At 44.3% G+C, this 24305-nt stretch overlaps 1 long non-coding RNA gene across 1 annotated transcript; it reads left to right on the forward strand.

Annotated features, from left to right (window-relative positions):
- The first annotated feature begins 295 nt into the window (after nucleotides 1–295).
- On the forward strand, nucleotides 296–23577 carry LOC118153915 (uncharacterized). The gene is made up of 3 exons (XR_013536419.1): nucleotides 296–347; nucleotides 10693–10794; nucleotides 11108–23577. It is a non-coding gene; the product is annotated as an uncharacterized LOC118153915 (long non-coding RNA).
- Nucleotides 23578–24305: the final 728 nt, after the last annotated feature.

A 24305-nucleotide genomic window follows, 5' to 3' on the forward strand; every position in this document is an offset into this window, starting at 1 on the left:
CTTCCTGACTACGGAACTGTGGGACTACAGATGTCTGTTTAAGCACCCCAGGCCTTGGGACACTGTCATGATGGCCTGAGCAGACAAATACAAGCACCATCCATTCTCCGTGCTCCACCAAAGACCAGAATCAGTGCATGGAGCAAGAGGAAAGGGACAGAAATAAACCAGCTTATGAGGCAGAGATTCTGTGGCCCACACATTGTTCCCATCTCAATCAGCCGGCTCAGGGGCGGGGCCTGTGAGTAACAAAGGGGCAGGGCCTGTGAGTAACAGACAGGGAGCATCTGTCCTTGCTATCTTCCTTGCCTTCCACTCCAGAGAGGGAGAACCTGCAGCTGATCCGGGTGCGTGTCTGGATAAGGGCTAGGATTTGGCCAAATATCATTCCATCTCATCACACAATTAACACTAATTGTCATTTATAACTTCACTGTCGTTGGAAAACATGTTCTAAACTACTAACAAGAGTTTACACATCTTATTTTTGGATTGCAACTGGACTGGCAATATTTGTAGATGTATTATCTACTCTCAAATTGTATACACTTTTTTTTTTAACTGATGTATCGTATAGTTCAACCTTTGCCCTAATTTAGGCGAATCTTTCTGTAATTAGTTCTAATTGCTGTACCTGTCAGGTTGAGTAAATGGTTTTGAAAGATTTTGTATAGATAAGTCATAGGCTAAAGAAGTCCTTTTTATGGTACTGTAACTAACAGACAAAACTGATGGGAAATTTTAGCATTTTGGTATTTGAGATGCTGTCTCCTATTTGTAGAAAACACTAACTTTGACACATTGAAATGCTAGGAGTGGGCAATGTTTTGCTAAATGAATTGCCGTGAAATATTTTGACTTTTGCCGCAGTCCTCAGTACCTTATAAAAGGAAATGGGAAATGATGTGGGGAGTTGGGGAGGGATAACTTGGGGAGAATTGCCAGATATAGGTGAAGGGGAGGAAGGCAGCAAATCACACTGCCATGTGTGTACCTATGCAACAATCTTGCATGTTCTTCACATGTTCCCCAAAAACCTAAAACACAATAAAAAATATATAAAATAAATAAAAGGCAATGATGCACTTACTATGCATCCTTTAAAAGGGTAAGTTCCACAGACATTGTCTCAAACAATGTAGGTGAATATTTCCAACCAGCTCATAGCTATCAAATCCTGCTTGAGGTTTTATAAAAACGATTTGAAAAACATTTTTTAAAAGCTCACTCTGTTCCTAGCACTGAGCTAGGATGAATGAAGTTTGGTGCTTGCCCTAAAGGGACCTACAATTTAGTAGATCTGATTCATAGTCACTAAAGAAATTCCCTTTAATGCTCATTATTTCTGGAAATGAAAGGAGATAATCATATAATAAAGTTCTAGGCCAAATGCTAGGCCTATAATCTAGTGTTCCATAAATGTTAGCTATTATTGTCATTATTATAAGACAGAGTAAAAGAAATACAATGGTATACTTTTTTGTTTTCTGTCTTGTTTTACCCACTAGTCACCTTCAGGGCAATGCTTGTAAAAGTAATGTTAATGATTACAGAAGTCTATAAATGCCTTCTCAAGCGTTTGCTGACTACAGTATCACCTTTTCTATGGAGGGATAAAAAAAAAGCAGTCACTTTCCGTGGGTAACAACGTGCTGATCTTCAAGCATTTTGCAATTCAGATGTTCCATTTCACTCTCTCTAACAGCTTGGAGAGTTATTTTCATTTTATCTGGTTGTAGGACCCAGGTTTGAAGGTTTAACATACCCCTTTACCCCCATCTTCTTGCCAGCATTAGCTGTTATCCACTGATTCTTTTTTCTTTTACAGGAGTGAGGCCTCAGGATTTAAGACTTTTGGTTGCTGTTTGACTTACATTTTTTCACTTTAGGGTAATGCATGTACTGGGAAAAATAAACGATTGTAGCTGAAGGATGAGGCCCAGATGAAGCTCAGGGAAGTGGGGGATCCCTGGCAAGAGTGTGGCCCCATGTGCGCGAGCCCTCTCTGTGCTGTTTTGATGGGGGAGGGCCGCTCACAGGGCTCACGGGAAAGGAAGCAAGCCTGGTGGGGTGGCTGCATTGTAAGAATAAATTCCATCTGATTTACAAAGTCCTCGTGGCAGCTTTCTGTGACTCTGGCAACTAACCGATCCCACTAATGGACAGGGCGTGGCCTTGTGCCTGGCTTCTGATGTGCCCTTGCTGTAATCCCACCCCCACCATGGTCTTGCCACACTGGGTGGCCGCTGGCTACTCGCTGCTCTGCTTTCATCTGCTGGGACTTCTCCCATGGCTGGACCACATTAGGGCGTGCTGGGTGGCTGCCTGGGATGCATTTTCCACCACGGATGGCCATGACTGGGGGCAGATGGGCCTCCTGAAGGTAGTTCCATCCCGACTGCAGCGGACACAGTGCTCTTGAGAAACTCAGTTGCTGGTAAGTGTGGTTTTCCAAACACCTTATCTGGGTAAGCCCTGTCATGGAGTCAAAGATGCTGCTTGCCTTTTTCTTTAGCGTAGACATTCCTTAATTAGAGATGTAAATATGGCCTTTAAACAATTCTATAGGAGGAGGGACATTATTTTATTTTATTTATTTATTTATTTTTTTGAGATGGAGTTTTGCTCTTGTCTAGGCTGGAGTGCAGTGGCCTGATCTCAGCTCACTGTAATCTCCGCCTCCTGGGTTCAAGCGATTCTCCTGCCTCAGCCTCCCGGAATTATAAGCACCAGGCACCATGCCTGGCTAATTTTTGTATTTTTAGAGACAGGGTTTCACCATGTTTGCCAGGTTGGTCTTGAACACCTGACGTCAGGAGATCCACCTGCCTTGGCCTCCCAAAGTGCTGGGATTACAGGCATGAGCCACCATGCCCAGTGTTTTTTCTTTTATACATGGGAAAGATCCATTTGTTTAACAAAGAACACGGACCAAATCTCACCATGTGGCTCACAGGGAGGTGAAGACAGATACGTGGAAAGACAGAATTTCACAGCGAGGATCTTTCAAAGAAACCTCAACAAAATAGAAGGACAAATCTGGAGGTGTTCAGGCCTCATCCCTACATGGGCAGGCAGAGCTGACTGTGGGTACAACAGGGAGCAGGAAAACAGACTTGCAGTAGGAAACCCCCTTGGGCTGGGGGCAGGAGACCTGGTCCTAGTCTAAGGGCTGTGGAGTTGGGAGGAGCTGGGTAAAATGGAGAAGGTGGGTGGACCTCCAGGGTGTCCAGATTGGTATCATTTCCTCAGGAAGCCCCACTGCTCATCACTGTCTAGGCTGGCTTCTCTTGCGGCTTCATGCATGTGTCCTTGTTGAAGCCATCGCTGGTAGTCACTGTGACAGTCTGCTGGGGCTTCCACTGTGCCTCCTGGGTCTCATTACCAGAAAGTAGCCCAGCTCTGGCACAGAGTGGACACTCAGTGCATATTCGTGAGGGTGATGGAGGAGAGCAGAGGAAAAAGGAGGAGGTGAAAAATAATGGAAGGCAGGAGAGATGTGAGAGCCAACGTGAGGAGAGGACGGAGGGATGGGGGAGGAAGGAAGCGGGAAGGGAGGGAAGTAAGGGGATTCACTATTGCACTCTGCAAAACTCTTCTCTATTGTAAAACAAATGTCAGAGTTGGAGAAAGTCGATCATTTGCAAAATAATGTATTTGTGAACTGATAAGAAAACAATGCAGTATGAAAGTATGATTTTGGATCCGGTAATCCCATAGTGAGTGTAATCACTTCTTCACCCACGTATTATTTCACAGTTAGATCAAAACTCTGTGTGTATTCTAAGTCACCTTTATCCTATTTAGACTTATGAATCTACAAAAAGTTGGCTGTTGAGTGTCGTACTAGTGGGATGGATCAGGGCAAATCTTAATTTAAAAGTCCCAAGTTTGAGTTGGTGTACAAGATTGAAAGCAAGCTATCTGAACGGTACTGCCTTTAGAGAATTACAATTAATGCTGACTTCAGTGACATGGATTGCCTGCCATCAGTCCACTTGGAGTGCTGGCCCCAGAGTCCTGGGGCCGCCTCTCTGTTCTTTGTTATTGGAGAGCAGTGCTGGGAGTATTTGGTAAGCTCTAAATCTTAAGAGGGTCTGATGTCCCCACTCAGATTTTGTCAGGGCCAATATTTGTCTCTGTACTATACAGAACTTAAAGAAGAGAAATGTGATATTTTACAAATTTGGTATGTTTCCTTTCAGGAGCTCTTCAGATGCCTACTGAATGTTTAAAAATAAGTGGCCTTTGTCATAGATGTTGTAAAATGATCATTGTAACTGGTCAAATGTGTTACAAGGTCTGAGGGAAAGGTCAGTTTCTTGGGCATAAAGCTGCTGTTTGTATGTGAACTGATTTAAGCCATAGGAAGTCTATTTTCAGAAGCAGTTTTCTATGAGTAGCTTTGAGGAGGAAAGGGTTTGAGGTCTGGACAGTGCAAATGAGGAATTACTGAAGGGTAAGTCACTTTCCCGGGAAGCTCTTCTACCCAGTCCAAGGAAACTGACATCTTTGCTGAAGATGTGTGTTCTGTTCTCTGTTATTTCTGTTCCCTGCGCTCTGGGAATCTCAGTGGCAGAAGCTCCCAGGGACCCAGTGGTGGGGGCAGAGTGAGGACTGGATCAAATTCCATTTTATCCCCTGAATCCAGGCCCTTGGGCTATTGGATAATTTTACTAAGAATACTTTGTGTTGATATAACAGTGAACAGCTTATAAAGCACTTTAATATATATTAGAATCAGAATTTTAGACCTGAAAGGAATATCAGGAATCCTCTAATATTAGGGATATAAGAATATCAAGGATCCTCATTGCCTTCATTTTGGTCCCTCCAAGGACCCCCCACTGTAGGAAGAGCTGGCTATTTAGGTCATTCAGGGTATGCTTAAATTACAGATAAAGAAACGAAAACTTAGACAACAGCAGTGTCTTGTCTGAGCCACGTGACTGGTAGGCAAGAAAACCAGGCCTCTAAGGCAGTTGCTCTGGCCCTGACATCTTGCTGCCACCGGCCACCTCCCTGCCCAGAAGTATTGCCACAGTCCCAGTTGTCCACAGCCTCCTGCCCACTCTTAGGGCAGCTGCAGACCTTTCCTTCAAATTAAGGAAAATTTAACTAGAGGCAACTAAATGGAGGACTTTAGCGAGAATTAATTACTGGGATCTATTATTCACAACACAAAAGGGCAATTTTCCCTGCATGGGTTAGGCAAGGATAGTGGATTTTGCAATAGGTTTTAAAGACAGAAAGTGCAGGTTTCGTCACTTGTCACCTTTGGCCCATTTTCTTGCCACCTGCTGACTTCAAGAAAAATTTGTCTGAAGATGAGGATTAATGTAATGTCTGATTCCATGACTTCTGTACTTCTCGGATGAAATTTGATCATTCTGCTTCACATTCCTTCTCCTCACCTGCTCAGGAAAGCAAATTGAATTCTTTGAAAGAAAATTCAGTCCAGACCAGAACACACACAGAACCAGCCCCTCTTAAAACATAAGGGGCTCGTCTTGGTCACAAACATTTCTCTTCTGGTTTGTTTACATTCACAGTTTATTCCATTAAGGTCCAATTTCAGGTGCTCAGTAAAACCCAGATGGTTCAAGGCTGGCCCTGAAGAATCTAACCACCCATAAGTAAACAATTTCTTAGACTGACTTCCCTAAGGATTTGCTTGGAGTTCCCTGGGAACTCGGCTGGCAAAGGGCTTGCTAAACTCCAGAGCTGTGGGTTGTTCTTTAATGAGTCAGCCCATCTAAGCTGGGCATCTGTTTGCTAACCCAGCAAATGGATGGCTCTGTGCATCCTGGGAAGGAGGCGCATCCCTCCTTTAGGACCTCCTGGAGTCACTGCCTCCTGCTCCTGAGCTCCTGGTGCAGGCTGCAGCTGCTTGGTAGCTCAGCAAAGACAATATCATCCAAATCACGGTGTCTCCTACCCCTACATTTTAAAAATAGCTTTTTGTCCCAGTTTTTTCCCCTTAGAAACTTCTAATATGTATACAGCATATAATTGACACTCTTTGCTGTATCAGGATTTGTAGCTAGAGGGACTAATATATTTCATTTTGTGGTTGAGCAAACTGAGGTGCAGGGAGGTTAAGTCACATGTCTGAGGCCCCCAAACCGGTGAATGCTGGAGCCGAGAGGGCAATCCTGATGTGATGCAGAGTCCAGGACCACCTGTGGCCTCTGGATGTGGCCTCAGGCCCTCCTTCCTCTGAGGTCAAACTCCAGTTTCTCTCCCCTGTGACTCCAGCCTACTGGAATCTTTCCCCTTTTGAGCTGTTTTTGCACTTAAAGCGCAGGCCATACAAACGAACACTGAGGAGTTCTTGTGCTGATTGAGGACGCTGGTTTTCTCCTCCCGGTGAATCTGTAAGGTCCATAGGGATTGCATGGTCCACTTCTTCTGTGTTTGGGGAAAAGCCCAGTAAAGCTAAATACACATCTAGTAAATGCGGCTTGATTGATTGTTGATGTGTGACCGTGTGTGTCCTAGCTGCCACTCCGACTTTAAGTCCAGTAGAGTAAGGGTGTGCTCTGTTGAGCCTGGCGGATGTGGTGTATTCTGTGATCTGCTTGTTGGCAACCACAATCCGCCTCCTCTGGATTACTCTCCACACTCAGCTACCACCCCTTTCCCCACTGCTTTCCATCATCAACTGCTCCGGGTCCTCTTCACTGGCTCCTTGCTTCCTCGCTCCATTCATTCTGTCTAAAGAGCTCTTCCCTTCATACTCGTCCTTACAGGAGGGCTCAGTGTCACTGCCTATGTGGGAAAATGGCATCATTTCCTGTCTGCCCCACAGTGCCGTGCATCTCCTGGGTCTAGAGCTTGCCTGCTTGTGGTCGGGTCATTTGCTTGCATACCTCCCTCTCCATCAAGCCTGGGTGTCCCCAGAGAGCCAGGACCTGTCTGCTGTATCTTTGCACCTGCCTTGCCTCAGGGCCTGGCACGGAGCTCTGAACTGGAGTGCTTCAAAATATTTGTTGAAGGGAATGACTGACTTGGCATGCATTGTCAGACAAGGTAGTGGAAAGACAATGCACACGGGGGTTCGCTAAGAATTCCTGACTGCGCCATAGCATGCTCTAAGCACTCACTGTATGCAGACCATAGAACTTTGAGGGGCATGAGAAGTTTCCTAAACTTCTAGAAGGCCCAGGCCCTGTCCTTAGTAAAACTTTTCATCTGTTGGGGAAAACTGAGTGTAAAGGCAAGTTTATCATGATGCTAATGGAACTTAAACTTCAGGAACTTGCTTGCCCAGACCCCTTCTAACGTCTTATACTAAATTTTGGACTTGCCATTTTGTTTGTTTGTTTTTTTTTTTTCTTAAAAGAGAGCTTATAAAATGTAAACCTTCAGACCCGCACGCTGGCATCTGCACCTGGCCTCAGGGTGCCTTTTGGATCTGCCCCGGCAGATGCACAGGATCACGCAAGTCACTCTCCAGAGCTGAAGGCATGGGCTGGGCAATTCCGGAGCAGTTAATTCAGGAGTCTTGCTGAGGACCCCGGGATTCTTTAGTGGATGAGATCTGTGCTCCTTCTAGCCCATTTTTCTCTCTTTCACAGTTATACAAAGGAATATTTTAGAGAAAGTAGAGCACTTATTCTCAGTGATATCTGCCTTAAAATGACAGAATCACATATGAGAGGTATCTTTAATTAAATAAATACACATGCCTAGTGCTGTGGTTTGAATGTGTTCCCCAAAGTTCATGTGTTTGAAACTTAATTCCCAATGCAATAGTGTTGAACCTAATGGGAGGTGTTTACATCAGGAGGGCTCTGCCCTCCTGAACAGATTAATGTTGTGGTTGAGGGAGTGGGTTCATTACTGCAGGAGTGGGTTTGTTATAAAAGTGAGTTTGAGCCCCCTTTGCACTCTCTCTCTCTTGCTCTTGCCCTCTCTTGCCCAACCACCTCTCACCATGGGATGGCACAGTAGAAAGCTCCTTGCCAGCAGATGCTGGTGCCATGCTTCTGGACTTCCCAGCCTCCAGAACTGTGAGCTAATAAATTCCTGTTCTGTAGAAATTGCCCAGCCTCCAGTATGCTGTTATAGCAGCACACATGATCTAAGATACACAGTGTGTTTAAATCGTGTCGTGCTTTTCAAAAAGTGTTCACATTTGTTACACCATTCAGTCTTTCCACGTGCCCTGGAAGGAAGGTCAAGATAAGGCTCACCATCTGTATTAGCAGATGAAGAATCTGAGGCTGGTGCCAATCACTCTTGGAAGGCCACGGGGCCACCCAAGTGCGAATTGAGGGAGGACTTGAATCTCCTCTAAGTTACAGTTTGTCTTTTCCATGAGCTTCAGAGAGAAAAAGCATTATAAACCATGTACTGAGAAAAGCACGGACTTTCTTTTCCTCCAAAAAGGGTTCCATTGTCAGAAGCATGGGGGCTGGAGGAAGTGATCAGATTGGAAGGGGTCAAGACAGGGAAGAGAGAGAGAGAGAGAGTGTGTGTGTGTGTGTGTGTGTGTGTGTGTTTAGGGAAGTGTAGGTGATGTGTGTGTATGTGGAAAGAGTGGGTGGTGTGTGTGTAGTGTAGGGAAGAGAGTGTGTGTGTAGGGAAGAGTGTGTGTAGGGAAGAGTGTGTGTGTAGGGAAGAGTGTGTGTGTAAGGAAGAGACTGTGTAGGGAAGACTGTGTGTGTAGGGAAGAGTGTGTGTGTAGAGGGTGTAGGTGGTGTGTATGTATTTAGGGAAGAATGGGTGGTGTGTGTGTAGGGAAGTGTGTGTCTGTGTGTGTGTATGTAGGGAAGAAAGTATGTGTGTAGGGAAGAGTGTGTGTAGGGAAGAGTGTGTGTGTAGGGAAGAGTGTGTGTGTAAGGAAGAGACTGTGTAGGGAAGACTGTGTGTTTAGGCAAGAGTGTGTGTGTAGAGGGTGTAGGTGGTGTGTATGTATTTAGGGAAGAATGGGTGGTGTGTGTGTAGGGAAGTGTGTGTCTGTGTGTGTGTATGTAGGGAAGAAAGTATGTGTGTAGGGAAGAGTGTGTGTAGGGAAGAGTGTGTGTGTAGGGAAGAGTGTGTGTGTAAGGAAGAGACTGTGTAGGGAAGACTGTGTGTGTAGGGAAGAGTGTGTGTGTAGAGGGTGTAGGTGGTGTGTATGTATTTAGGGAAGAATGGGTGGTGTGTGTGTAGGGAAGAGTGTGTGTGTAAGGAAGAGACTGTGTAGGGAAGACTGTGTGTGTAGGGAAGAGTGTGTGTGTAGAGGGTGTAGGTGGTGTGTATGTATTTAGGGAAGAATGGGTGGTGTGTGTGTAGGGAAGTGTGTGTCTGTGTGTGTGTATGTAGGGAAGAAAGTATGTGTGTAGGGAAGAGTGGGTGTTCGTGTGTAGGGAAGGTGGGTAGTGTGTGTGGGTGTGTATGCAGGTATTGGAGAGTGTGTGCCGCCTAAGGAGATACTGAAGTCAGAAGTCCATGGGCCAGCATATATCAAGCCTACAAATGAAACCTCGAGGGAAGGATGGGTTCCAGTCAATCGAGGGCAATGGTGATTTGATTCACTGACACATTTGGTGCATTCTTATGAACACAGCCTACGGCATGGATTGAAAGAGGCAGCTGTAGCTTAGATATTTTTAGAATCTAACACCTATTTAATATTTTGTTTCTTAATTTAGTGCCCCCTCCCCAAAGAAACTAAAACACTTCCCCTAACTTCATGCCAAGGTTGCTACGTGAAACAAAACTACTGCAAAGATGGTTTCCCAGAGGCTCCCATGTGACTATATCTGAGGCTACTCAAAAGTCCCTCCTGTATCTTCCTAGTGAATTCCAGGCACTTTAGAAACATTTCCTAATGAATCTTCACAATCTACTCATGAAATAAATGGCAGTGTTGGTGTGAGTGTCACAGCTGGGACAGAGCAATGGCAATACTGCGCTTTTTAGTTTTCGCCGGCACATATGTATCCCGCCAAGGCGTAAGACAGAACTAGATCTCCTGTCTGCAGATGGACGAGTGTCGGCAACTTCTTTCTTATTTTACGTTTTGGGCAACATGCCGCAGTCGCTTGTGGTAATCATTTCTTCAACCTAGGTCTGTGTAAGTTAACTTGCCTGGGAAAAACTGATACTAAAACCCCAAAAGATATTGATAAATTCTGCATTCTGATATGTCTTTATGAAGATGCAGGGTTATAAATAGGCAAGTCACATCATTGTCTGGAACTGCGATCAGAACTCCAGCTACAGAACTTCCTGAGTGCTTTGCTTGCTTTACGGCCATTGGTCTATATCCCTTCTTTAATGGTCTAGTGTCTAGTTTCATACGCAGCTATGTGAGCCAAACATTTTCATAAATAGATGCACATCTTTGCATTCTACTATCCGACAGAACTAGTGCTGTGAACCCTCCGTGGGAGCTGCAGCCACACGGCCTGAGAGTCTAAGATGGGGAGGAAGAGAGAGAATGAGGCCTTGTCATTCTGGGTGAATGCAGTGGTGCCATTTTTAGGTACAAGAGGGTCTGAGGGTGGAATAAAAAGCCTGGGGCCACAGAAGGTGAGCGTGGAGATAGCAGTTGAACCAATGGATTAGGGAGATGAAAAAGGGAGAAAGACGAGAGGTAGAGGATTAGCAGGAAAGAAGCGTCAACTCCAGAAGAGAAGCCTTGGGTTTTGTGGAATGTGCTCCACGTAAAAAATAACTGCATTTTCATGTCTCTCTCAGGCTTTTCATAGTTAAGACAGCTGCAGAGGACGAGAAAAATCCAGAGCCCTAAACAGAAGCGTTTTCAGAAGATGTGCGACTCGCATGAAAAGTCCCCAGAGGGTGAGCTGAACACTGGCCTCTTTACGATATCACACACAACTCCACTAGCCTGGCTGGGCCAGCAACCAGATCCTGGCTCTGTTGTGGCACTTTCTGGAAAGCATTGAACCGCTTGCAGAGGCACTGTTATGAGCCAGCATACGGCAAACACACAGGCTGGCAACTGTAAGCTGCCACGCTCCTCTTTTGAACATGCAGTTAGTCCACGTTGTGCCTCTTGATATTCGAGCACAGCTAAGTGTGTGGGTGCACATGTGAGCACACCACACACCCACACCCACAACCCCCTATGCCTTCCCCCCTCCCCACACAGATGCACACTCCGGAGATGGGTTAGAAAATGTGAAAGTTCAGCTTTGTCCCTGGGTGTCGTTAAAGCACTTAATCGGAGGCAATGCGCATTTGCAAACAAAAGGACTGTCACTTTGATGCCTGAATACAGAAAGCTGTGCTTGTCGGCCACCAAATAGCTCCATTTCCACACAGTTAATCTTCAGAGCGTCTGTTCAGGTGAACTCCGGTTTGTGCTCTGTAGAGACTTGCTTTTGCTGTTTGGACAGGTGAGAGCATCCACCGAGCAGTTCTGTTAAAATAATAACTTGTTTGTGTGAGGAGGGAAGCATTCGAGCATGTACCAGTTATCTTTAATGTCTATTTTGATGGCTTTTTATTTATGGAATATCGGTGCATTTTTATCTGCAACGCCTCTCAGTTGTTTTCGGAGAGGGCTTTAGATACAAATGAGTGATGGGCACAGCCATGGACAGCCCATCTTAAATTAAATATTCTCTGCTTGATCTTGCCATTTTATTTTTAAAAAAGAGAAATTAGCATGAGTTCATTTCATATCTTATACTGTCCAAGCCAGAAATAATACCATAATCCTAGGGGTCGCCCTATTTAATGCCTTCAAACAGCTCTTTAAATACATATGTCTTTGTCTTTGCTTTTGACTTTCTTTCATGTTTCTTAGGCATTTGACTTTGGAGTCTGTCTGAGTCACACTCCTGTTTTTGCAAATTCTCCTTGAAGCTGTCCTCTTTTGGGAAGTCCTTGCAGGGCTGATGGTCAATCAGAATTCCTATATTTATCCTGGGCACTGAGGGAATTCATCATCCTTTTTTATTCTGGGCAAGGGGGACCAGATGAAAGTGGGCATCTGGTCTGTCTTTTAACAAAAATACAAAATATGCTTTTTAAAACACCATATTGAAACCATCCACGCAATGTTGTGGGGACAGCTGGGGGTCCAGATCATTTGCCTGTCATGGTTCTCTGTTTATTAGGAAACATTGTAGCTCCTGGACAGCCCTACCTCACTTGGGGATCCGTCGGTTGAAGCCGAGTTTTGATACATGTTATATCACGAAGCCCATGGGAAGTGCTCTGAGCATAAAATCTCAGGAATGCAGTTTCTCTGAGATCTTTTCCCTATTTCCCATTTCTAGTGATGTAGTTAGATGTACTTAGAATTTCAGAGTCTGTTGCAATTTGGTTGATGGTTACACCTAAGGTGGGCTCCAGTCAAAATTATAACATTGGCAAAGAGCCTCCTCGGAGGCTTTTCCCCAGGTGCTCAGAACCTGTTCAGGTGTACCTGGGACCCCACCGCCCTCCCCGTTGGGCCAGACATTGTCCCAGGCCAGGACCCCGTAGTTCCCATCCACTTCTAATCTCTCAGTAGAGATCTTGTCTGTTCGTTCATTCATCCATTCATTTAACACACGTTGAGAGGCTGCTGAGAACCAGGTCTTCCAATCAGACCTGGGGATACAGAGGGAGCATGCAGTGGCTGCCTTCAGGACCTTTACAATGTGTGTGCAAGTTACAGAAGCAATTAAATAATGATGCCGTGTCAGATCAGGTGAGAGAGGTAGCAGGAGGGGGAGGGAACCAACTAATGGGAAAGCTTCGCCAGGAGGTGAGGCATCTGCTTGCAAGAATCCAGAAGGAAACCAGTGTGGCTGGGAAAGAGGATGGACTCCGCCGCTCTTGGCACCTTCTGAAGGTATCTCAGCAGTTGCACTTGACTCTTTCTGTTTTGTTTTTCAGGGTACTATTTTAAGGAATATTTAATTTATTGATTTCCAAGAGGCATAAGGTAAGTTGGACTTCTTATGGATATATTCAATGTTCAGAAAGGTTGATTTTTGTTATCAGCAACCACAGTTTCAACATTTCATCTGACCTTTTTCAGTAGGTAACAATTTCCTTTGACTTTATGTTGATGTAATTTCTTAACTTGCCAAAGTTTTGGAATGTTTAGCATTTTTTTTTTTCAATTTCTCAATTAGCACATCAAGTTTCCTTTTTTCCAGGACTTGATAGCTAACTTCCCTTAAATGTGGTATTTGTTGCTGCTGTTACTGCTCCTTTCTAGGTCATTCCTTACGTTGCTCATCGTCAGCATTTCCTAAGTTGGTCATTTCAATGATTTTCGGCGAATTGGCCCTATCTCACATCTCTCTTTCTAAACTTACTTTCATTACGTTTTTATTTTAAATTGTTCTGTTTACATATGTTTAGTTCTTGTGAAACTTCCATTATACTTTGAAGTTTGCATGAATATAAATTCCAAGTAAATACATTAATTTCTCCTCTTCCCTCATCGATCTCCAGCATCCTTCACTAATTAAATATTTATTGAAGGCCCGTTCTGTGCCTTGCATAATGATAGGCTTTGGGAATAGAAAGAAGGAATAGAATCTTTGTCCTCTACATGTATGGACACTAAATAATGGAGTTTATTTGCGGTCTCTTATTCTGTTAGGCAATATTTTACTTCAGTGAATTTAGTTTCTTACTCTATAGAAATGCACGATGCACTTATCATGTCTTATGATCAGCCCAGCTGTGGGAAGTGATATTAGCTTTTTAGTTTCTCAGAAAGACATACAAGGCTTCGCCAAGCCTTTGGCATAACCTCCTTTTCTTTTTTTTTCTTTCTATGAACTAACTTTTAAGTCTGGTGTCGATAGCACTTGACTGTGTTATTCTGATTTTTGAAAACCTAAAACTTACCTTCTTAAAATTTAGTAGCTTATTCTCTACTTCTTTCTTCTTCTTCTAAAAAAAAATACAGAAAGGAAAAAGAAAAAGAAAGCGTCCTCATGACATCATTAGCTCTAAGTTTCTCTGGGCCCTTCAAGTGTTTGGGTCAAGTGGCTTCTATATAGGGTCTATACAGGTTCCTTGCTGAATGTCTAAGTGAATTTCCAATGATACAAATATACTAATGTCTCCTCCTCCCCAGTTAATATGGTACTCAATAAAGCCAACCCTGTTGCTACTACTTGGTGGGCATTTTCCAAGATGGTTCCTGGGACTTTGGTGTTTGGCAAACCGTGGCATGGTCACTAAGAACTTGCCAATTTTAACAGCCTACGATTGTTTTACAGTGATCAGATCTATGCACACTTACCTCCAAAGTCCGAGGAAGCTGAGAGGCTGAAGAAAGTGGCCAACACATCCATTTTCTCAGAAAGAAACATTTAATGGGGACTTAGGAACAGAAGCCAGAGTCTCAGGCAGTCGCCAAACAGGATGATGGATCCCCACACCATCACTTCCAGACCCAGGACTTATACACCAGTGCAGCCGACTCCTCAGGGAAAGGCAAGAGTGCTGTTCGAATCTGCCTAATGGCAAGAATTATGGTCAAGGTTCTGTTTTCTGTTTTTTTGAGGTGGAGTCTTGCTCTTGTCACCCAGGCTAGAGTGCAGTGGTGTAATCTTAGCTCACTACAATCTCCGCCTCCTTGGTTCAAGTGATTCTCCTGCCTCAGCCTCCCGAGTACCTGGGATTACAGGTACCTGCCACCATGCCTGGCTATTTTTTGTATTTTTAGTAGAGACAGGGTTTTACCATGTTGGTCAGGCTGGTCTTGAACTCCTGACCTTAGGTGATCTGCCTGCCTGGGCCTCCCAAGGTGCTGGGATCATAGGTGTGAGGCACCGTATTTGGCCAGTCAAGGTTCTTTTTTTGACCTAAGGGTAGGATTTATGGTAACAATAGATAAAGTAGAAATCTTAGAGTTGTTCCTAGAACAGGGATTCATCAGAAGTCACCACAGTGGATCAGATACAAGGTGGGGCTTTAGGCTCCACAGTGATCTTCGTGGATTCAAGCTTGGTGCTGCACAAACTGACCTATGAGACAGCCAATAAAACATTACAGATGTGGAATGTGTTTTATTTCCTGTGCCAGTCAAGGTTCAGGGCAGAACGCAGAATCTACTTGATGTATCTTAAGCAGAATGACTGTATATTAATGAATTGGGTGCTCACACAATTGTTGTTGGGGCTGGATAACCAGGTTCCAGTCTAGAACTCTGAAAATAATGCCCAGGTGCCAGAGAGTCTGGTGCTGACCCCTGGGCCTGTAAGATTCAGGACCACACTCTTTTTTTTTTAATTTAAATTTTTATTTTTTATTTTACTTTAAGTTCTGGGGTACGTGTGTAGAACTTGCAGGATTGTTACATAGGTATACACATGCCCTGGTGGTTTGCTATCTCCATCCCCCCGTCACCTACATTAGGTATTTCTCCTGTTATCCCTCCCTAATCTCCTCATCCCCTGCTATTCCTCCCCCAGCTTCCCACCCCCTACAGACCCTGGTGTGTGATTTTTCTCCTCCCTGTGACCATGTGTTCTTATTGTTCAACTCCAAATTCTGAGTGAGAACATCCAGTGTTTGGTTTTCTGTTCTTGTGTCAGTTTGCTGAGAATGATGGTTTCCAGCTTCATCCATGTCCCTGCAAAGGACATGAACTCATCCTTTTTTATGGCTGCATACTATTCCATCATGTATATGTGCCACATTTTCTTTATCCAGTCTATCGTTGATGGGCATTTGGGTTGATTCCAAGTCTTCACTACTGTAAACAGTGCTGCAATGAACATACATGTGCATATATCTTTATAATAGAAATGATTTATAATCCTTTGGGTATATACCCAGTAATAGGATCGCTGGGTCAAATGATATTTCTAGTTGTAGATCCTAGAGGAACTGCCACACTGGCTTCCACAATGGTTGAACTAATTTACATTCCTACCAACAGTGTAAAAGCGTTTCTATTTCTCCATGTCCTCTCCAGCATCTGTTGTCTCCAGATTTTTTAATGATCGCCATTCTAACTGGCATGAGATGGTATCTCAATGTGGTTTTGATTTGCATTTCTCTAATGACCAGTGATGAGCATTTTTTCATGTTTGTCGGCCACATAAATGTCTTCTTTTTAGAAGTATCTGTTCATATCCTTTGCCTACTATTTGATGGGGTTGTTTTTTTCTTGTATATTTGTTTTAGTTTTTTGTAGATTCTGGATATTATCCCTTTGTCGGATGGGTAGATTGCAAAAATTTTTTCCCATTCTGTTGGTCGCTGGTTCACTGTAATGATTGTTTCTTTTGCTGTGCAGAAGCTCTTAAGTTTAATTAGATCCAATTTGTCTATTTTGGCTTTTGTTGCCATTGCTTTTGGTGTTTTAGTCATGAAGTCCTTGCCCATGCCTATGTCTGGGCCACACTCTTAAGGCTGAGAGCCACTGATACATTGGAAAGCCCTATTGCTAGGGTGGCAGTGGCCTCTCTATACCCACAAAGCTGGAGATGGACTTTCAGAGGCAGAATGAGGTCCCTGTCTCACCTGTAACTGCCTCTTAATACCGAGGAAGCTGGAGATGGGGCACTAAAGCACAGCAATAGGTAGAAACCTCATATTCCTAAGACCTTGTTATCAGCTGATAAGAAGCCAGAGGGCACCAGTCTCTCCTTTACCTGGCTTCCCCCTTTAAAATCTCAGTGACTTTTAACATCCTCAGGTCTTTTGCTGAAAAGAAGTCTAGGAAATGTAGATTTTAGCCTCTCGGGTTCTATAGTGCAGGAAAGCACCCTAGAAAGGGTTGAGAATGAATGCTGAGTGCAAACTAATTACATGCAATACAATTGTATACGCACAAAGTAGTGTAATGTGCTGCTGAATACCACATGATGAGCAGCTAGGCAAAATATCTTGTATAAGGAGAGGGCCTCCTGGAGTTTGTTTTATTGGAATCTTCTGCCATTAGGGCAACCAACCCTCCCTGCTTATGTCATACTTGAAATAAGAACTTTCAGGAAAATTTCAGTAAGGCTAGTCCTGTGTAGAGAAGAGAGAGAAAGTAAGGTGTGCATGAAGTCCCAGGAGATTTAAGAGAGCTGAAGTTTACCCTAATTCTCCCCATGTCAAAATGAGTGGAATCTATACTCGTGATACAAGCAGCAGGAATGAATCTGGACTGAATTTCTTACTTGCATATAATTCATGTGGCATTATGTGAGTTGGGAAGCACTAGTAAACCAGATACTTGAGAACATTGTGATGTTAGATGTCATGTATCATTAATGAAGTCAGCACACATTCCTTAGGCCACACCACCTATGTGAAGGCCTTTGGAGCAAGACCGCCATTAGGTGACATTGTCCTCAGTTCACTGGGAAGGAGTGTATTAGTCTGTTCTTATGCTGCAATGAAGAAATACCCAAGACTGGGTAATCGATAAAGAAAAAGGTTTAATTGACTCACAGTTATGCATGGCTGAAGAGGCCTCAGCAAACTTAGAATCATGGCGGCAGGCACCTCTTCACAGGGCAGCAGGAGAGAGAATAGGTGCAAGAAGGGGAAATGTCAGATGCTTATAAAACCATCAGATCTTGTGAGACTCACTATCATGAGAACAGCATGGGGGAAACTGCCCCCATGACCACATTGCCTCCACCTGGTTCCACCCTTGACATATGGGGATTATAATTCAAGGTGAAATTTGGGTGGGGACACAGATTCAAACCATATCATTCTGCACCTGGCCCCTCTCAAATCTCATGTCCTTACATTTCAAAACACAATCATGCCTTTCCAACAGTCCTCAAAGTGTTAGTCTTAACTCATTCCAGCATGAACCCAGAAGTCCAAGTCCAAAGTCTCACCTGAGACAAGGTAAGTCTATTCTGCCTAGGAGCCTGTGAAATCAAAAGCAAAAGCAAGTTAGTTACTTCCCAGATACAATGGGGGTACAGGTATTGGGTAAAAGCAGCCATTCCAAATGGGAGAAATTGGCCCAAACAAAGGCCCCAGGCAAGTCTGTAATCTAATAGCGCAGTCATTAAATCACAAAGTTCCAAAATGATCTCCTTTGACTCCCTGTCTCACATCCAGGTCATGCTGATGCAAGAGGTAGGCTTCCACAGCCTTGGGCAACTTCACCCCTGTGACTTTGCAGGGTACAGCTCCCCTCCCTCCCAGCTGCTTTCATTGAGTGTCTGCTGCTTTTCTAGGTACACAGTGCAAACTGTCAATGAATCTACCATTCTGGGGTCTGGAAGATGGTGGTCCTCTTCTCATAGCTCCACTAGGCAGTGCCCCAGTGGGTACTTTGTGTGGGGGCTCCAACTCCATATTTCCCTTCAGCATTGCCCTAGCAGAAGTTCTCCATGAGGGAGAAAACTTCTGCCTGGACATCCATGCATTTCCCTATATCATCTGAAATCTAGGTGGAGGTTCCCAAACCTAAATTTTTGACTTCTGTGCACCCACAGGCTCAACATCACGTGGAAGTCACCAAGGCTTGGGACTTGCACTCTCTGAAGCAATGGCCTGAGCTGTACCTTGGCTCCTTTTAGCCACAGCTGGAGCTGAAACAGCTGGGATGCAGGGCACCATGTCCTGAAGCTGTGTAGATCAGGGGGGTCCTAGGCCCTGCCCTCAAAACAATTTTTTTCTTCCTAGGCCTCCAGGCCTGTGATGGTAGGGCTGCCTTGGAGGTCTCTGACATTCCCTGGAGACATTTCCCTCATTGTGTTGGTGATGAACATTCAGCTCTTCATTACATATACACATTTCTGTAGTGGGCTTGAATTTCTCCCTAGAGAATGGGTTTTTCTTTTCCAATGCCTTGCCAAGCTGCACATTTTCCAAACTTTAAAGCTCTGCTTCTTCTTGAACACTTTGCCACTTAGAAATTTCTTCTGCCAGATATGCTAAATCATCTCTGTCAAGTTCAAAGTTCCACAGATCTCTAGGACAAGGGCAAAATGCCACCAGTCTCTTTGCTAAAACATAGCAAGAGTGAAAGTATAACCCCAGTTACCAACAAGTTTCTCATCTCCATCTGAGACCACCTCAGCCTGAACTTCATTGTCTGGTTCACTATCAGCATTTTGGTCAAAGTCATTCAAGTCTCTAGGAAGTTCCAAACTTTCCTACATTTTCCTGTTTTCTTCTGAGCCCTCCAAAATGTTCCAACCTTTGTGTGTTACCCAGTTCCAAAGTCATTTCCACATTTATGTGTATTTTTACAGCAGCACCCCGCTCTTGGTACCAATTTACTGTAGTCCGTTCTCATGCTGCTACGAATACCCAAGAAAAGAGGTTTAATTGACTCACAGTTCCATATAGCTGGGGAGGCCTTAGAAAACTTACAATCATGGTGAAAGGAGCCTCTTCACAGGGTGGCAGGTGAGAGAATGAATGCAAGCAGGGGAAATGCCAGATGCTTATAAAACCATCAGATCTCATGAGACTTACTACCTATCATGAGAACAGCATGGAGGAAACCACCCCCATGATCCTATTACTTCCACCTGGTCTTGCCCTTGACATGTGGGGATTATGGGGATCACAAGTCAAGGTGAGATTTGGGTGGAGACACGGAGTCAAACCATATAAAGGAGGCACCAACTGTGCCACAGACAGCCAGGATTTGAAGCCACCCAAAGCCTCATTAGGAGCAAGTGTTCACTGCAGGCTGGGACACCAGGGTGAGCCTTGTTGATTCAGAAGACTAGACAAGTGAAACATTTTGTTCCTGCCATTTTGGCATTGGATAGAGACTGGCTGCAATTTATCATTCACCAGAACAATTTTTGGACAGAGCTTTGTAAGAGAACTCTTGCTTTGGTTTCGACAAGGCCTTGTGGCCTTAAGAAACCAAGAGATTTTGTGGTTTGGTCTTATTTTCATAGAAAGACAAACAAAACAAAACAAAACAAAAACCTCTGGAATACAAACCAATTCTGTATTTTAGATTTGTCATATAGCTTCTGACAACCACAAAGTGCTTGAGCTTTCAAACTTAGGTTAACTAAATGAGTAAGGATTTCTTCTAATTCAAAGAAACCTGTGAACATGGCAGGGATTCCATCAGTGCTGCTTGCCTACTGTTGGCCACATGCTTCTTTTTAGTTACAAGGATTGAGACCATGAGTCACCTATAATTTTATGGTCCTTGAAAGCTTTCCTGAGAAGTCATCTTCAGAAATCTCCTTTCAAATTCGATATCAGACTTTTACTGCATTCATATTTTATGTTAAAAATGCCTTGTACATTGCTGTGCCAACTGGGATGGAGTCTTTATCCAAATGGGCTTAAATATCTGATGAAAATTGTATTTTCATGGGAAACAAAGAAAAAAATGAGGGCCTGATACTTCCTCATAGCTTTGTTTCTGCCATTGGATCCAACATTTGGGCGTGAATTTTTATTTTTTAACTCCCCATACTATCATTCCCAATGGGCATGACTTATTTTTTTTGAGGTTTTCTTCTTTTTTAGACTTTAGTTACTATTTTCTCACATGACTCTTTCCTCCCCACCTAATATAATTATAATATTTGTTGGAACCCAAAGATGTTGAAACATTACAGAGGATGTAAACCCACTTTGCTGGTCTACAGCTTTGCAGTGTTTCTTCCTGCTACTCAAAAGCCTGTCGAGCTCCTGGAGTCAGCCTCCTGTCTTGGTTGTCAGCCTCTGTGGCTGTGAACCTACAGTGACCTTTGAGAAGTGCTTTGGTGGTCACTCAGGCACTTCCTGCTCAGGTTCAGAGTGACCCAAAACCAGGATATTCCAATCCACACAGGTGCAGTCATGCAAATTCTGAGTGGAATCCTTAGGGAGTTGACCCAGTGGCTGTGGTCAGAATCTGTACAAGACTTTTTGCGAAGACATATTTCTTGGCTTCAGTACACTCCATTCAGCCAGGGGAGAGGGGAATCATGAGCACTGCAGTGACAACAGCATGAAGAATGTAGATTTCAATCTGCAGCTTGCAGTTCACTTCAGATTTATGCACTGTGGGATGTAGGGACCCACCCTACTCTGGCTGTGTACTCATTTACTTCTGGCTAAATGCCAGCTGTGACAGGAGATGGTAGCATTTTCTCAGATGGGCCACTTCTCATCCAGTGGGGCAGTGGGGCCGGTGGAGCCTGGTGCTGGTATGTATTATTTTTAAGTTCCTTGGATGATTCTGGGCAGCTGGGTTTGGAACCTCTGACCTACAGGATTTAAAAATTTGAACATTCCAAGTAAACTCTGGTATTCCCTACCCCTCAGACTGGGCCAGTGATGAGCTGGTCCTTTGGAGGACTCACAGGCCCGAAGCTCCTTCCAGTGCTTAGTGGTCTTTCTGAGGCCTGCCGGAGGCATCCAGCCAGCATAATGCAAATGCTGAGCTCTGAGAAGTGACATCGCATGTGGTGTTGGCAGGTGAAAGCATGCCCAGTGGAGATGAACCACTGTTACTGATGTTACTGATGCCTACAGACCACTTCCCTCCACCCCCAGGGGTGGTGCTGGGCACTGGGTGGATTTGGCCTCACAGAGATCCCAAAATGAATGAACAACAGAGAGAGGAAAGAAAGACTTGTGTGCATTGTAATTTCCTTCTTGGAGGCAAAATTCTGCACCTTTAATGATTTGGGTGCACACACGGAGTATACCTATGTGTAACAGCAGACACGGAAGGACATTCTAACCTAACTTGGCTCGGCCCGGAGGATCCCAGAAGAGAACAAGAGTGTAGGGATCTCTAGCTGCCCACTCTCCTCTGCTAGTGAGCATCGCAGCCAGCAGTCACTCCTTCGATGACAAGGAAGGTGACTACTGACGGGGACAGTCACCGTCTTAGACTTGGAAGTCGATACTGCCAGTGGAAAAGGAATCCCAGGCCTGCTGAGCCACGGCATGCACTCTGCTATTCCAGAACATGGTTTTGAACTGAAAGCAGTTTTGTGGGTTGCAATCAATGAGTAGGACAGAATCTTCCTATTACTCAGAGGAATATGATCACATAAGTGGTCCCAAGTCAGCAGATGGAGGGGCAGATGGGTACTCAGAGGACAGGAAGGTCAAGTCCTTTGGAGTCTTTTCTATATTATAAAAGACAACAACCTTTCCCTGACCACATCATACATGTTCACAGGAGAAAACAGAAGACTTTTTTGAACAAAATGTTTAAAAAGTGTGCTACCTTAAGATAAAAAGGTCAGCTCTAGGGAGAATAATACACTACAGTTGCTCTGATGTTATTCAGTAAATGGATTACTGTGAAAATATCATTGCCCTGTCAGAATAGATGTTTAAAATATATGCAGTTGATTTTAACCCTCTCTCATGGATTCTTCCCCTTTCCCTGCTGCCGCCACCCTCCCCCTGTGAGGGTGCATGCCCATCCCGAGCCTGGAACAACAGCCTTGGTCTCCACCATCCCCATCTGACCATTTGTGGTGCATCCTCCTGGCCGGCCCTCACTACACTTGCTAGGGGACACCTTCACCTTCTCCCTCTGTCAAAATCAGGTTCACATATCTCAGTAGTTTCCACCTGCAGCACGTTGCTCATACCTCTGCCATAAGACAGGATTGCATCGCATGGTAATTTATTTCATTGCTTACTGCACTGGGGAATCTAACAACCAGACATTTGTCTCATGGGTCTTTGTATTCCTAGGGCCCTGCAAAGCCTCTAAAGCATGCAGGCACTTTGCAAAAGCTTCCTGCTGAATGAAAGGAGGAGCTCCTGCGAGTCACACTGCACACAGGCAGCAGGGAGCAGCATCACCTTCCTCCCTGGATATGTGGAGGGTTTCAGGGGTGGGAGGATGGTACCTGGAAGGGAGCATGTTGGATGGCGTCCCCAGTGAGAACACATGGCCCCACCGTCACTCAGCTCCCAGTAAATAGTAAGTGCTCACAAATGTTGTTTGAGCACGAAAACCTTAAAATATGCATTGTGGGCACTACTGACTATTTTTGGAGGAGGAGACCAGGTCCTAAAGTGAGATGAGTCTTACCAGGTGTCACCCAGCGGTTCTGGGACCATGTGAGGCTCCTGTTCTGGTTCCCAGCCATAAGCTCAGCTTTTACTTCCCCTGGGAGGTTCTGTGGTTGAGGACAGATTGTGGAAGACCTGAAGGCAGTTGGTACATAGCCACAGACTTCTCTGTTATGGGATTTACTTCTCAAAGAATGTAAATCTGGATGCCTACTGCAATTGAGCCGAGTGTTCCATTCCCATGGGTGTGAGCTGGAGGGGAGCTGCTGCCTGGGCACACTGTCTTCCAAGTCACCTGTATCACAAACAGCACACAAAATTCCCAAGGACCTCAAGTCCTGCGAAGCAGTGAGCGCATCTGCATGAGGGCTTCCATCTGTCACTGTCAACTCCAGAATTCACATCGATTTTGCTGTTTCTAACATAAACTGTGACTATTGCTGTGGTTTGAGGGTTTGTAACAAGCAATAAAATACAAGTGGACGTTCAATTTACTTAAAGCTTATACATGTCAGCACCTAACCAAATAAAAAAGAGGAGGAAAAATAAACTGACAATGATTAATATCACTAATGATTTGTTTTGCTTATTTTCTAAAGTAGAAACTTGATCCTCTCTGTTTAAAATAGACAGAGACATGATACCAGGAAGCACGAAAGCAGTTTAGCTTCTGTGTTTACTTGTCCCTCTGCCACAGTTAGGAATTTTTTTACTTTCAGTGGAATTAAATGTGAAAACACTAATTTTTACTAAATAAGAAAAGTGTAAATGAGGTTGTGAATATGTTAATAAGAGATGAACATGTCTAATCTAATAATGATTCTTTTTTTTTTTTTTTGAGATAGAAACTCTCTTGCTTTTTTGCCTAGGCTGGAATGCAGTGGCACGATTTTGGCTCACTGCAATGTCTGCCTCTCCTGCCTGAGCCTCCTTAGTAGCTGGAATTACAGGTGCATGCCACCACCGCCTGGCTAATTTTTGTATTTTTAGTAGAGATGGGGTTTCACCAGGTTGGCCAGGCTGTTCTTGAACTCCTGACCTCAAGTGATCTACCCTCTTCAGCCTCCCAAAGTGCTGGGATTACAGGTGTGAGTCACTGAGCCTGGCCTAATTATGATTCTTTATATAAACTAATACACTAACAATGCAATGGGTGTTGAAATCTGAATTTTCTAGCATCTAGAGACATAAGCTGGAAAGTCCTTCATTGGCTAGCTGTATTTCCTGTGAAAGAAGTCATTAAAGGTGATTACTGGCAAGATGGCCAAATAGGAACAGCTCTGGGGTGCAGCTACCAGTGAGATTGATGCAAAAGGCTGCTGATCTCTGCCTTTCCAACTGAGGTACCTGGTTCATCTCACTGGGACTGGTTGGACAGCGGGTGCAGCCCAAGGAGGGTGAGCTGAAGCAGGGTG

Source organism: Callithrix jacchus, chromosome 5 (genome assembly GCF_049354715.1).
Source record: "Callithrix jacchus isolate 240 chromosome 5, calJac240_pri, whole genome shotgun sequence".
Classification (NCBI taxonomy): domain Eukaryota; kingdom Metazoa; phylum Chordata; class Mammalia; order Primates; family Cebidae; genus Callithrix; species Callithrix jacchus.